Source organism: Numenius arquata, chromosome 2 (assembly GCF_964106895.1).
Source record: "Numenius arquata chromosome 2, bNumArq3.hap1.1, whole genome shotgun sequence".
Lineage (NCBI taxonomy): Eukaryota > Metazoa > Chordata > Aves > Charadriiformes > Scolopacidae > Numenius > Numenius arquata.
The window spans coordinates 34,909,728-34,925,343 of record NC_133577.1 but is presented as its reverse complement, the minus strand read 5'-3'; positions in this window follow the sequence as shown (position 1 = coordinate 34,925,343).

Genomic DNA, 15,616 nt, shown 5'->3' with positions numbered 1-15,616 from the left:
AGCCAAGAGCCCCAGGGCAGGCCCTGCAAGAGGGCAGAGACAGGGGCTGAACTGCTGGAAGGGCTCGCTTTCTCTCTCCAGGTACAGCCTCCAAGTGCTGCTGATCCCAGGACAATAACACAAACCTTCACATCCTTTTTCTAAGAGCCGTTTCCTAATTTGGAACCAGGTTTTTGAAGACTTAACCAAAAGAAACAGTGTGAAGCACTGAGCCCACCACCTCCTTCTCCTGAAGGGTGCCAGGAGTGCACAAGTCACACCACCACTAACACTGCATCCCAAACGCAACAGGAATGCAAAGCAAATACTGCAGGACCGTGGCAGCCCTCGCAAGGCACGGGCAGCACAGCTTCTGCCTGCTGGAAACTCTCGCTTGTCCCAGCTAATGTCCCATTTGTGTGTTATTGTCTGCTCATTGCTAATCCAGCCTGCGTCTTTTGTGGCAGCTTGGCCTGCCTTTCCTTCTCAGCTACATCCTGAGGATGGTTACCCCACCCTCAGACTGCCCTGGAAAAAATTGCATGTGGCATACAAAGGAGAAGCCAGCAGAAGCTAGTCACTAAGTAGTCTTAAAGAAATTAAATCTGTGTCAAAGAGAAGAATGCTTTCAGAAAGTGCTGAGGGAAGAAGAGTGGGGCACAGAGGGAAGATGCAGCTTGAAATACCTTCGGAAGGGACCTCTGCTTTTTGAGTGGTTCCTATTCAGAAAGAAACAACAGCTGTGCACTAAAAAAAGGAAAAAAAATTTAGCTATTCTAAGCTACCGGTGATCTGCGGTAATTCTCCTTAAGTCACTGACGTTACTCAGCTTTACATGGGATTTGACTGAACAGAATCCGGCCCTTTGTCCTGGCCCTTCCTTGGCTCTTCGCTAGTTCGCAGCTCCTTCTGGCTGCCTCAGCAGCAGTTATGCCGGCATGTAACAGCTTAAAAATGGCTGTAACATTGTGTGTGCTTTGGCCAGGACACAGGACTGCTAATTAGTTAAATAGAAACACAGTTCACTTCCCTCCACTTACTGGAGCCTTGCTCCAAGAGAGGCTTAGCATTTCAGGGAACCTAAAAACAGTTGGAGAAGTCGCTGGTTGCAGTGGGCTGACTGAGCTGTCTTTCTTTTTGAGGCTCCGGGTTAAAGCCTCAGCTCCTGTCTCAGCAGCCAGTGGATGTGAGGAGCACAGTAAAGCCACAGCCACGGCAGGCAAACCCTGATGTGCCTGGCACACCCCCCGGAAAGGCACAGGCTGGAGCAGCTGAACCCTTTTTCATGGGCAGGGGCTTTGGGGGAGCTCGGTGAACCCTGTCATAAGAGCAGATTCTCATTTTGGTCACAAGCTTATACAGCGGCAGCTGAGACACAAATCCAGGCACCTCCACTTTCCTCTGTCCCTTCACGCTGCCAAGTGCCATGTTCAGAAGGCTTTCAGTTTAGCATCTCTATTTTTGTACTTACCCTGTTTGCTCCCACAGGGAGCGAAGGGTGCCCAGAATAACAGTGGGGAAGTGCAGCTGAGTGCAAGTTCAACAGGAGGGACGGGTGCCCCGAGACGCCTCTGAGCTTTGCTCTGAGCAGAGCTGCCCGACAAACCAGGCATTGCTCAGCATCACCTTCGCAGCTCAACTGCAACGGCATGGCCATGGCCATCAGACAAGCTGACCAGTGTCTGTGGCTCGCCCAGGTGCCATCCACACAACACTTGCTACATGGAACAAAGCTTTACACTTCATTATGGCTTAAGGGTTGCTTCCAGAACCCCAAATTAGCAACAGTACTACAGAAACAATTGCTTCATCAACAGAGAGAACGCAGATTTTATTCTGAAATTCTGGAGAACTTGCTCAAACCCAGAAACTCTCAGTACTACTAAGCTGGCCCTATAGGAATTTAGTCTTTAAATAAATGCAACGGAAACACTCTCTTCTATCCCTGTGACACTTCCAGGGTGCACAGCTGAAAGGACACAAGGCCAGCAAAAGCAAAGTTTCTAGTTCCAATGTCAAGGGCAGCTTGGCTGCAGTGTGACAGGAGCAACAGGAGGCGGGGGAGAAAGAGGTGGAGACAGCAGAAGGGTCGGGCAACTGTAAGTTGTGTTAATATTATGCTTGGAAAAATAACACATGCTATCGGATACGCAGCCGCTCCGTTACTCATGCCCCAGGCCAGTTACCAGCTGGTGCACGTTGTGGCAAAGCTCCATCAGCATCGGCAGAGCTGGGCAGCCTCGCATCAGGCAGAGGCCCGGCCGGTAGCATCTGGGGTTTCAGCTACGCAGTTCTGACCTGCCATTCCTGCCACTTGCCAAGGCCTTAACGAAACCCCGTTTCATTAAGGGGGTAATTTCGGCACTCAAGCCTCCCCACACGCAGAGTCCCAGTGAGGCTGGGATTGCTGCTGTCTCGAGGCAGCGCCTGGGGCTGCACCCTCCATCCCTCCCTCCCATCCCGTCCCTCCCGCTGCCTCCCAGCTGCCACCCACAGTCTCTGCTCTTCGGAGAGCTGCGCTTCCCCACCCTGGGCCTGACACTGAATGGAAATGTTTTAGCTCTGTGTGGCTCATTTGGCTTCTGCAGATCAACTCCTGGGGCCATCCTCAGCCCAGATCCAAGAAATGAGCCAAGCTGAGGGAAGGGAATAATTTCTGCTGCCCCTGAAGCCTCATCTCTCCTATTGCAGCTGGCAGCTTGAAAGGCTCCATCCTGCCAAGACTGAATCTTAATTGGGATCAGTGGAAAAGACAAGCTGCTGCCAGGGCCGCCCTGATCCCGGGCTTATAGAGAACATGGGCAGAGCTTGCCTGGCCCCACAGGAGAGGGCCTTCACATGGTTAATAAAATATAAAATAAAAATCTCTCCAGAGCTGTGGTATCGGTGGAAGCAGCAGGCTGAGGCCAAGGAGGAGAGGAGATGGCTTAGGCGGGCAGTTTGCAGAGGAGGAGCAGGCAGAAGCACACCACGTGGAAAATCCTCCCACCCTCGCAGCCTGTGGGGAAGGGAAGCCACCAGCAGGGCTGAGGGGCAGCTGGCAATCCCCAGTCCCTGCAGTGAATCTAAATACTACAACCAGCCCCGAACAAACAGACACAACTGTAACAGTCTCACACAGAAACGCTCCTGCCAAGGGCTATGGGAAAAAGGACAAGATAGGCTTGTCTTCTCATGAGAGAAAGACCAGAGCAAAAACTCTTCAAGCATCCTTGTCTGCACGTGGCACCAGGATGCTACACGATGCTTTTTCCAAGCCACAGACACCAATTTCAAGCCCGCTTGCTCCAAAGACCATTGCCAAAGCTCACTCATACCTCCATGATTAGGCACAGTCTAGCCACCCCTCTGGCTTTGAGGAGGCACCCAGAAGCACTATTGCCAACTCATAATGGACCCAAGATGGGTGCTCCTGATATTATTTCCTTATAAGCACAGTGTCCTGTCATCTCAGCCACCATCTTGTCCCAGCAGCAGCAGCAATGTGCAGTAGGAACAGAACAAAGCAAGTAGCCAGCAGCCTGGGGGATTTTGACACCACTTGTTCCATCTTGCAGGTTTAGGTGCATCTCTGAAGTCCCTACATCAGAAGACCACTGTGGTATGGTCTTGCTCGGACTAGGAGCTTTAGAAGATGTCGCCTTGCTGACTCAGGGGGACAGGGTTACCGGCAGCTTATGCAACAGATGCCATGCAGGCATTGCGGAACTGCTGGACCTGAGCAGCAAAAATGGGCTCTTGCTCTGGTAAAATGGCTTTAGTGGGATTTTCCAGCCAGCAAACAAGCTTTGAGGGACACACCCAGGACATTCAGCCATCAGCAACACACTGCACACTGCCTGCAGGAAGGCTCTTGGCCAGCCAGACTGGGAGGGGTATTTAAACACAAGTTTCTTGCATTCATCTTTATAGCCTGCTATTTCCCTCCCGGCTCGCTGAGGATGCCTCAGAGCACATCCCTCTGGGATGTCCCAGATGCAGCAAAGGCCAGTAACAGCGAGCCCATCGCCGGTAAACCATGGCTTTTGCAAACCTACGCCAGAGAACTCTAGCTGAACCCCAGCAGCTGGAGGCAGTTTCATTTCCACTTCTCCAAGGCTGGTATTTCAAGGTGTTTTTATTTCTTTTTAATCAATGCACATGGCCAGCTCCGGAGGGGGCTGAAGGAGGGGAGGGAGGTGGTGCAGCCACTGTAACTGTACAAAGTAGTTCCACATGCAAGCAAAACGGGGCTCGACTCGCTCGGTGCGTGTTTTGCAGTGTGGTTACGGGCTGTCATTCCACCTCCACAAAGCTGTTATTTATTTACTTAAAGACTTGCATTCCATGGAAAAAGATGCCCCAAGATAGCACTGCGTTTCTAAAATTAAACCCAGCTGGCTGGAGTGGGGAGCAAGCGAGCGAGCACTCCTGTGCTCCCACCAACAGCGGGAACAGGGCTCCCTGTGTCCCGGACTCCCCCACCCCACCGAGCTGCAGGAGAGCCTGGAAAAATGCCCTGTGTCCTCAGCCATGGGGAGGCAGCTCTCTGGGAAGCCAGCCTCAGAGCAAGCACCTTACCCGAAATTAGGAGTGCCACCGCTTGCTATGACGGGATGAGGGTTTAATAGCAGCGATTGCACATTCATCTCCGGCAGCCCTGGGAAAGCACTCACCCCACTGCAGGAGAGAAGGCATCCGACATAGGTTTGAGTGTGGCCAGGAGAAGTCCTTTAACACAATTTGTGAGGACAGGCTGCATTTCTGAGGCTTATCTCCTACCTAACGCAGCCAAGATTTTCTTCTAGTTCATGTGTCACCGGTAGCTTCTTCCTTACAGTGAAGCTCATTTAGCCCCTCACTCTTGTAACCTAAGTTAAGAAACCTGTTTTCACAAAATACATTTATAGAAGGGAAAGGGAAAACTCAAGTGTTCTCCAGTCTCTCATGGCACCAGCAAGGATTTCCCCCAAGACACACTCTCGGCACCTGCTCCCCTGCCCGACACACGTCTGCAGGGGCCTCTACATCAGCAAGTAGCTCAGCTCAGAAAGGAGCGCATCAGCTCATGGGAGCAGCTGGTGCTGGAGCTGCTCTTCAGGGTTTTTACCATGGCCGAGATTTAGCCTCACCCCTCAGACAAAATGTCTCCACACACATATAGCTGAAGCTCTCCAAAGAACCAATTGGACACTGGTGGAGCTCCCCACCCCCATTGGGGCTGGGAGCACCTTGGAAAGCAAAGCTCCCAGAAATGGCAGAGGTGGCTCCATGAGGGCCATGGGGAGGATGGTGGGGTTCAGCCCCAAACCTCATTGTGCTGCACCAGAAGGCTCACGCAGATGCAGGACAAGGAAAGACAGCAAAGAAGTCTGAACCAGACCCAAACCAACAGTGGAAGAAATGGAGGCGGCAGCTGATGCGGATGGCTGAGCTACAGGGAAAAGGGTGAAAATGCTGACAAGGTCAGGGGTGCAGCTGCTGCCCCCCAGCACATATGCTGGCTCCCCCGTGGCCCGAGGACCATGCCCTATCCCCACCACAGGCAGGAGCTGCTGCTCCCCCAGCTACGAGCAAAAGACAGTCCCTGTCATCCCAGGAAGCTTGTTGCAACCAAGGGAGAAAGAAGAGGACAGTCCCACCACTACAGGCCTGGACTGTGATCCAAGAGGACCTGACCATAGGGATGTGGGCCAGGCCAATCTGTCATGCTTGGTAAATCACTCAAATTACTGCTTGCAGATGGGGACACTAACCTGGTCTTCTCCTTGTTCTATGCACTCAGCAGTGAGTGCCTGTAGACAGATTCGCAAGCCTCAGTGCACCTGGAGAAGGTAATGTTTGCCACCAGATTGACAATGTTGCTTTTAGCAGATGTGGGTTTTGTCCCTCTGTTTCTCCCAAATGTTAAATGAAGATTTCACCTCCCTGCCTCCTAAGGGAAAACCTCCACAGGCATTGGTGACAGCCCAGATCCTGTTCTAACAACTGCGAGAGCTGCAGACATTCAGTGGTGGCAAAGCTCATGGCAGAGCTGAGGGAAAGGGCAGGCAGGAATAGGAAGGGAAGAGAGCTGGCCACCACTCCTGCGAGAAGTTCTCAGGAAAGAGCCTGTCCCTCATCAGAGCTCAGCTATTTCTGTGATTATGTCCTCTTGCCCATAATTATACTCATTCTGCTTTGCACAGCACCAAGTCAGGTCTACTGATCCCTATCCAAACTCCTGCTGCCTTCCTGTTTGGATTAGGGTGCCAGCATGGGTTAAAAATTAGAGAGTAAGATTGCCTCAATATCTGATTTATCCCCTTCCTCCTCCCATCCCGCTTCGGGATGTGCTGGTCAGCATCCCCCTGGGAGAGGATTAATCAGGAACAGATAGAGAACTGGCAGCTGCCTGACAAGGACAAGATCACGGCTGTGGGACAAGCTGCAATTTGGACTCTCTTTCATTGACCCTGGTACAAGTCCAAGACATGCTTGCTGATGCATCCCAGCACTGACACCCCAGGAGCTGGCACAAGATCAGCATCCCTGAGGCCACAGCTAGCTCTGGTCCCAATGTCGTGCTGCCTCAGTGCTGGAGCTGCTTCTGCAGTGAAAGGCTGCCCATCCCTGTGACTCCAGAGGCAGCTCCAGCTGTGGAAAGGGCCTCCTCTCCACTTAGGGAGAAGCTGTCATTTCTGGGACCAGAGCAAGGGAAGATGTAACCATTCTAAAAGGCCAACACTACACATTTAACATTCATTCCCAGGACGATCAGCAGCTACAGCAGCAGCAGATCACACGAGGAGTACAATGGGAAGGTAGGAAGTGCCATCTGATCTGCCTGCCAACTCCTGCCTCATTAGAGCAGCACCTGCCTGTGAAGCCAGACTAAGCACAGAGCCAGAGCCTTTGTACCAGGGAAAATCCTCTGCAAGAGGCTTCACCTGGAGCCCGAGGTGCTTGAGCTCCAGCAGCTACTACTGCCATGGAGAAAGGGCAGCAGATCCTCCCAAGGTGGGCAAGCAAAGGGTCATGGCAGCAGAAAGGACTTGTGAGGGCACTAGAGGGAGGTGGACAGGGCTCAGATCTTGAAGGGAAACAGGAGCAGAAGCAGGGGGTAGTTTACAGCAGAATGGGGCACAGCTCTGAAGAGTTATTTTCCTGCTTGGGAGCCCAAAAGAAAGGAAAACCTTGGATTGGAAAACCCTGGGAAAAATCTGCCTTTGGGGGCTAACCAGCTCCTTCTACAAAGTAAGAGCAGATCCAGATTTGCCTAGGAACACAAACATGGTCCGTGTTACCCAAGGAAACTCTTGCCCAGTTATAATATCTTACTGTGAGCCCAGAGGCAGGCAAACACTAGGCTGGTTCCTACTTTTTCCCCTGAAAACACCTTGTGACTCTGCAGGGGCTAAGATGACAGTTCCCATCGTGCCCAAAGGCCACTGCACACAAAGAGCAGCCAGCGAGGCACCGAGCCTGCTCACAGTCACTGGAACATGCAGTAGCAAAGAGATGCTTTAGAGCACCATTTCTTATCTCTTGAATCCAGTGACCACCGAACCTTCTTGGAGGGAAATCCGTCTTTGTTCTTTTACAGTATTGCCACAATGCCATAACCAAATGAAAAATAGCTTAAGGTTTAAGCAGATGGACATTCATTTTGTTTGCTTACTTGTGTGGGTGATGGAGTGTGCAAAAGCTTTTGTTTTTTTTTTTTTTTCCTTCCTCAGCCACTGTCCACAGACCACCTTCACAGATCAGTGGCTTTCCAGGAATGACAAATTGCAAAACACTGGCAGAGTATGATAATCAGAGCACGAGCTACGAGTTCACCACAGACAATTACTCAGGTAATCTCTCATGTGGCATCCAAGCCAATTCTTACTATCCTCCTGATATTTTAGAGGATGATAAAACACGAGCTTTGCCCCTACAGACCCACTAGCAAGCCAGTTCCTTTACTTACAGACAAGTAGTGAGGATCCCTATTTCCCAGGTCCCTCAGACACAAGACCCTATTATCTTAAGAAACCTAATAATCACAGTTTCATCAGTTTGTTCCATCCATCTGTCGTCCCCCTCCCCCCCAAATATTTTAAAACCTCCTCAAGGAACACAGAGAGAAGGGAGCCCTCCTCTCCACAGGGACAGGCAGCAACATCACATAGTTCCTAACACACTCACCTCCCTGCCTGCCCCATGGGAAGGGACATCCAGGGCTAACGTGAGCCCAGCTCTCCAGATCCCTGCAGCCTCTGCACAACTTCTTGTGCTTTCCCTGCTTAGCGGTTGCCTCAGCCACTGGAGGAACTGCTCTGAAGAGCCGTTTCCATTCTATCTCCATGAAGGGAGACCTCTGGACCCCCAGCGTTCAATGCTGTCACGGCAGGAAAGATGTAGCTCTCTCAAGGCAAGCTTCCAGCTCACTGCAAACCCCCCAACTCACACAACGATTCTGCAAGACCAAGTGGGGAGAAATGTTGGCTTGGAGGGAGAAAGGCAGCAGCACAATTAATTGCTCGTTTTAAATTCCACCATTTCAAAAGAAAGAAAAAAGAAAAAAGTATCTACAGATACAAGTAGCTACCTGACATAGTATCTCTAAAAGACTGGTATGTGGGGCATACAAGCGAGGGCCTACACCAGCAACCAAGCATCTTGGTTAGCATCTTATTTAGCCAAGCATCTTCTAAGCTCCAGCCCTGCAGAGACATACAACAGTCCTGGTCAACAGAGCTGGTCACCTGAAGGAGGGGCTGCAGAGGCTGGGGATGAGACTGGGCCTTGAGGTGCCGCATTCCCCTGGGCAGGCTGGCTGCTAGGGGATGTCTGGCACCCCTTTCCTCGTCCCAAATAACCACATGCAGTAGGAAACCCCAGGAACCTTCCCACCCCACAACTGGTTTCCTCAGCCCACACACCGGGAGGTGCCTGCAGCTTCCACCAGCAGCCCAGAGGTCCCCGTCTCACCCTCAGCCAGCCTCCAGCCCACAGGCAGTGAATAAGCTGGAAGTCCTCAACACATTTGTGTCATTTTTCATGCTTTGATCATGACTGGAAAGGTTTTTTTAGCCAGACAACTCCTCCTCGTTAATTAAGCATAGGAAGGAAGAGGGGAGCTCAGCTTTGGGAGAAGAGGACAAATACTTGTCCTTAAAAAGCAAAGGTTAACCCTTTGGAAGAATCTTAGTTGCATTTCTTTTCAAAGACACTTTATTTTGGTTTTGGGTTTTTTTTTTTTATAACAACAGCAAAAACATACCTTGCCAGGAAACAAACAAAAAGATTAAAACCAGGTACCCCAAATTGATGTCCTACCCTGGTTTATTCCTCCTCTGCTTCATTCCCTCATCAAGGCACATCTGAGCAAGGCATCTTGCTTTCTTAATGTAACTTTACATCACTATCTTATACGAAAATTCAGTCTGCCAGGCTGGTGTTCATACAGACCAGCAGATCTCAAAAAAATTGCATAAAAAGAAACATTTTAGCAGAGTTATATGACTCCACAAGCAGCATCACTCTCATCTTCCCTAAGCAATCTGTGCCGAGACTGACCAAAGTAGAGATAAACAGCAACTATGTCTCAGAGAAAACAGCAAGAAGCCCGTTAGCTACAGAAACATCAAACAAATAAACAAAATCTAACGCAACAATGTTGAAAACCAAAGGTTTGGGCTTTGAGGAAAAAAAAGTCTTTAATTATTTTCTTTCCTAGCAGTAGAAATCTGTTCCCAAAGGGCCAAGCAGATTTCTCCCAGAAAGCTCCATGTCTGCTATGGCAGAGATAAAAGTCATCTTTGTTTTAACGGAAGCCAAATGTTAAGAAAAAGGGAAAACCAGTGAATAATACATGTCCAGCCCTTCCCAGCTAGAGCAAAGGGCTCCCCTTACCCTCCTCCTCACTCCCAGTCATTCAGAGCAGGTAAACCCCAACATTAGTTTTGCCCAGAGTAAGCCACAAGTCACTTACCTTGCTTCTGTGCAGCAATGACAAGGACAGGGAAGTCCGTCACCACAGGGGAGATGCCAAACAGGAAAACAGAAGGAGTCTTCTATGCTGGATCTGTCCTGCAGGGCAGAACAGCAGCCCCTCGCTGTGTGCTCCAACCCCAGTGAAAATATTAAAGAAAGAAAAATCTTCTTGTTAGAATACAGGAGGGACACCTCTCTGGCTGGTCAAAGCAGACAGAAGTCAAATGCCACTGGGTTTCGCCTCTAACAATAGGAAATGCAAAGGCTTGGCCTCCTCTACTAAAACCCAGCTGGTGGAGAAGAGAAGGAGAAGAAAAAGAGAAGGCAGGGAGGTGCCTGCATTTTCATCCTGCCTCTGCCACTCATGGAATGCATGGATTTCAGAAACATCCCTTTGCCTCTGCCCTTGCATCTGTAAAGGAAGAACCTCATAGCCACACTTTTAGCAAAGCCTGAACCAAATAGATCAAAATAGAGAAACTGAGAGACCTTCTAACAAATATAAGCCAAGAACCTTACCACACCACACTGACTCCCATCTGCTGCCTGTTGGTCCTCAGCCTGTGCAAGCAATTATCCCCTGATTACTTTTGCTCATTTCCACTACCCTTCCCCACCTGAGAGCCAGAACCAACAGCTGGGGCTTTGTTTGGGGTTCCTAGGCACCCACGTACTGCAGGAAAGTGCTGTGCAGCCAGCAAGGCTCCCACTTGAAGCCGGGCATGAGCTTCTCAGGAGCTCATGGTTCAAACATTGCCCTTTGATGGGCTGAAGATAAACATGAAAAGTTGTGGCTTAAGGATGAATTTTGTCAGCAGGCTATTTCCGTGAACAGAGACAGGGGGATCCATGTGTAAATGAAACAGCTGCACACATTGCATCTAAGATGAAAACAAGGTTCTGCCCCTGAGCTCCAAGGAATTCCTCGGCACATCCCTCGGTTCAGCCACAAATTAGCCCTAGCCCCTGTGTGCCTCCTGCTCACCCTGCTGTTCTGTGTCTAACTTCTCTCCCGTCTCCCCTCCCACACCCCTGAAGGCTTCACTCCTGATGTTGGCTTTCCTGGATTCTTTTCAGCTGGCCTTATTTAACTCCTTCCTTTGAAGCAATTCTCCTGCCCCCTCCTCCTCCTCTGAGTCTTGCTGTCAGGATGTTGCTCACTTAATTAAGTGAGCTTATGGCAGCACTGTAGCCCTGCACTCCCTTCCCCTCTTGGACTAGTCATCTCCAGACATGGATTATGAATTCTTAGATAGTAGGAATGTCTTAATTTTTTTTTTCTTTAAGTGAACTCCTGTGTTCCCTTTGTTGTTCTGAAACAGCAATGAAGGAATGCTTTACTCATGCTCTTTTTAAGGGCACCCTTGGATACGGTAACCTGGTGGCTCCATGATTAGCTCTTTGCCATTGCAAGGCATGGGGAGGATGTGCTTCTGTTCCACCATGTTGCTTATTCCCCCAGAACAGCCTGTGAAGTTTCTCACCAGCTCTGCAGTGACTGTGTCACCTAAAGAGCTGCAGGCTCTTGACCAAAGACCCAGAGCTTACCATAAAAGTGCACCCAGATTCTAGCTCACCTTTAAGACTCTCCAGCAAAATGCACAGAAAATGCAACGACAAAGAAATTTACTGAGACATAGTGGGGGCAATATATCTTTAATTTTTTTTGCTTTTGTTTTTTAGTATTACAGTATATTCTTATAAAAAGATACAGATAAAAAGGACACTACAGGATTTGTACATTTAATTCACTTATAGTCTTAAACTGACTAAGAAATGAGGATACACCAAGGCATTACAGTAGCACACAACCTCCTACTTCAGTAAGCAGCAGGGTACTTTCTGGCTTGGCAGGCAGGGGCACCTCCCAAAGTGACCTGCAGGTGTCAAGCTGAGCAGGCTTGAAGGGGAGGAGTATGAGGATGGTTTGGAAGGGAGGCACTGAGCACAGAGTGGCTCAGGTACCTGACATCCCCTTACAATTCTAAAACTGCAAAGGTTTTTAAAGAGCCTGGTTAAGGGCAAGCATGAAAAGGGGGAAATGGCTTGTCGGTGGACAGCTGAAAGCCCTTCATCAGCTCTGTGGAGCATCTTGTAAAAGACGAAACTGCCTAAAGAGTTTTGATCCAGATGCTGCTTTGAATTACACGGGTGTAAACCCAGAGAAACTTGTACTGGTTACAGTTGATCTATTCTACATTATCGCCAGTAACACAAGACTCTGGTTTGGAAGCACCCAGACTCCCTCATGAAAAGAGATGCTGAAACACCACGCTACACTAATGGGATCCTTCTCAGCAGGCACAGCAAGCAAAATCTGGCCAACTTCAGGGGATACTGGCCATCAAAACTACTACTTAGAGTAGTAGATAGCTTTTATATATATATACACACATATATAAATTCCATATTTTCACTCGGCCAAATTGTGTTACCCAGGTTGGCCTCTTCAACCTTTGATAACAGAAGCTAAGGTGGCCAATGGAGGCTACCTGTCTGGACGGCAGGCAACCAGAAATCTCCTATGTCAAGTAGAGAAGGCAAGGAGCCATGGCCAAACACCTGGTGATTGCTAGAGACTCCACTGGTAGAAAACCAACCAGTGGAAAGATTTTTCTTTTTCCTGAATAATCTGGAGAGTTGGGGTGGAGGAGAGAGGGGAAGTAGAGGAAATCCTTCTTCCTTGGCCTTGAAGATAGGAAGGAATATTAGCTCCGAGGAAGGAGAACTGTCTCAGTTTGTCTCATCAGTGTGTTAACTCTGGTGAGAAGTTCCAGGGCATGAACCACTTTTGCCCATGTATCCAAGTTTCTCTGGCATGGACAGAATTTGTGTGGAAGGGTGAAGTTTGAATGAGCAACTGTGCAGCTTAACTTGATGAGAAATAAACAGGTTTTATAGAAAATGTTCTAAAATAACCAACCTGCATCAATTCACCACATGCTTTAAAATGCATGCTTTCCCAGAACCAGGATCACCAGGGGCAGAGTGATTATGACAAAAGGGAAAGAGACAGCTTTTTTCCTTCCCTCCCTTCTCACACCAAGACTGCTCACCTGCATCCCCCTGCCTTGTGCTCAGCTTGCTGCAGAATAGCCAAGCCGGCTGTCTGGCTGCTGTAATGCCCTGGCATGGTCTCAATAGTCTTTGCTGTAATGCAGTGTATACATACAAACATAGCAAACTAAAATAAGGCAAAATAAATAGAGGTGTCAGATTTACAGGTTCCCCTTAGAGATTCCTAAAACCTTTTTTTAAAAAAAATCATTTAACCCCCAAAACAAGCAAACAAACAAAAGAAGCCCAAAACAACCAACCCAGAAACAAAACTGCATATATCATGTACATCATCAACTGTACAACTGATCTCCTTTCCCCTCACGGAAACTCCTGACACAAGCTTCTCCCATGCAACCCAGCTCAGAGTGTGAGCTTTCCTAAAGAAAAGGGAAGATTCAGCCAGTGGGGCTGACCATTACGGAAACACCTGCCCCACAGTCTCCCACCAGGACCCCTCGCGATTCCTTTCCCTTCCTCAGACATTGTGAACACGTTACAGAAATGCTTCTGAAGGACACTCAGGTAAGTCTCCCTCGTGGGGAGTCTCTCACCCCTGAACACTAGTCCTACTTCTGCTCTCCTAGGGAACCGGTGCCCGGACGATAGCTGTGCTGCAGGGCATGGAAGGGCCTTGCTGCCCTGAAGTCACTTTACCTTGTAGCATTTCCAGAGGCTTATGACTGACTGAGAAGAGTGACCCAGACCAAAGGGAGTGGGAGGGAGAGGGAGTTCTTCAGTCTTTTCTGGGATCATCCTAATGCAACCTGCTTAAGAACAACACAGAAACAGAGGTGAGTGAGCACTAGACCTCTAGGGACAAAGTCTGGAGACTTAGAAAGTACCTCCTCTTCTAGGTGTGAAGAACTTCATCATAAAGTTAGCAATGACTACACTTCTGCAGGAAGCAGAGCAAGCCCTCGATTATACCCTTCTTTCTCACATCTCCTCCTCTACTTATTTCCAAAGACAGTGATTTCATGCTGGTGCTGGGCACAGGTGCAAGGACAACAGCAGACCCTAGCTCTTCTCCAGCTCTCAGTGTGATAAAGAGGTTATGCCTCAATGTCACACCTCACGACTGCTTGCTTACCTGTTCAGGCTCTGCTAGCACTAGAGGACAAGGGATAAGATTTTCCTTTCTCCTTCATTTCTCAGCAACTCTACCACAACTGCTGATGAAGAACCAAGCATAGATGCACTCACAGTACCCAAGAGATGAGAAGAAAGGACCAACTTGGCTTCAGCAAGAATCTGACACCAGGCCCTAGATCAGAGCCAACTTTTTTCCTTATCTTCTGTGTGACCAGCCTCATCTCATACAGTAGACTTAATAATGCGCTTCTCCACTTGTCACCACTGCTTGTCTCAGTGTGTAACTAAGCTTTTCCAAACCCCTCTTTATGAACATTCACCATGGAGTCAAGGTGGACTGTCCAGCATGCTGAGCGAAGCCTTCAGCCACCATCACACGTTCAAGACAGGAGTCTGGGCACTGAAGTGCTGAGAAAGTTGAGCTGCAATGAATCAGGGGCATGACTCTGAGCTTTCTGTCCATCCCAGTAAGTATCCCACAGCTGATTTACAGGAGTTGCACAATCTCTCATTTTTTGTGCATGAGTCAAGGAGGCGGCAGAAACTACAGCAGCTTTCTTTACAGACTGTCACTGTGGCCAGAGCGCCACGTATCATCATACAGGATCTCTTTAAATCGGGGTTGAACTGTATACACAAATGGACAGAGGGCTTATCTCTCTCTCTGCTTTTGCTACATTTGTGGCCTAGCAAAGTGACTTCAGTTTAAAAAAGCACAGCACAAACCTGGCTTGACAAATATCAGGGTGAGGGGAATGCTGTATTTATATTGAAGGGGTTTGCCCTGAGGTGTTTCGTCTCTGACAGCACTGCCATGCTGACAGTCTGCCTCAGCAAACAAGTACCTGGGGAGCGAGCAAGCAGCCGTAAGTTGGACAGAGTCACATCAACTTGCACCAGGGCTGACCTTGGCACTACACCTGAATTTCTGGGTGAGTCCTAAACCCAGGGAGAAAAAAAAAAAGAGGGGAAAAAACCTACAATGTTCTAATCCCTAAAAGCATCATCTTTGGAAGTCAGGGATTATCCAAATCTAAACTCAACTGTATACCAATTTGGCACATATTACCACCTCTCATATGGCTTACATGGCATAGGCTATATGGCATGCTTTAAAACAAGACAAACAAAAAGGGCTGGGATATAGCATGTCTACTTCAGGGAGCAGCAAGGAGCTTGTTAATATAATTTACAAGAGACAGTTCTAAAATCCATTTTGTAATTTAAAATAAAAATGTTTTAAAAAGTGAGAATTTTTCTTCAACTTTCAAAAACCTTTATGAAATACAGTCTTTCTTCTAGAAGGTGCTTGTGTCCGCTGCAACGGGCATTGCTGTTAATAGCTAATCCCAGAAGGGGAGTGGGATAGTAAGGGAGGAGAATGCACCCAGCTCTTGTAAGATACCAGCTCTTTACGATGAGTATTATACAGAGGCGCGGCAGTCTGGAATGTCGTAAATAGGGAAATTCTGGGGTGGGAGACTCAAAATTCAGTAAACAAAGAAACATTGGAGTTTAACAATTCTGACTTTTTTGCTTTTTT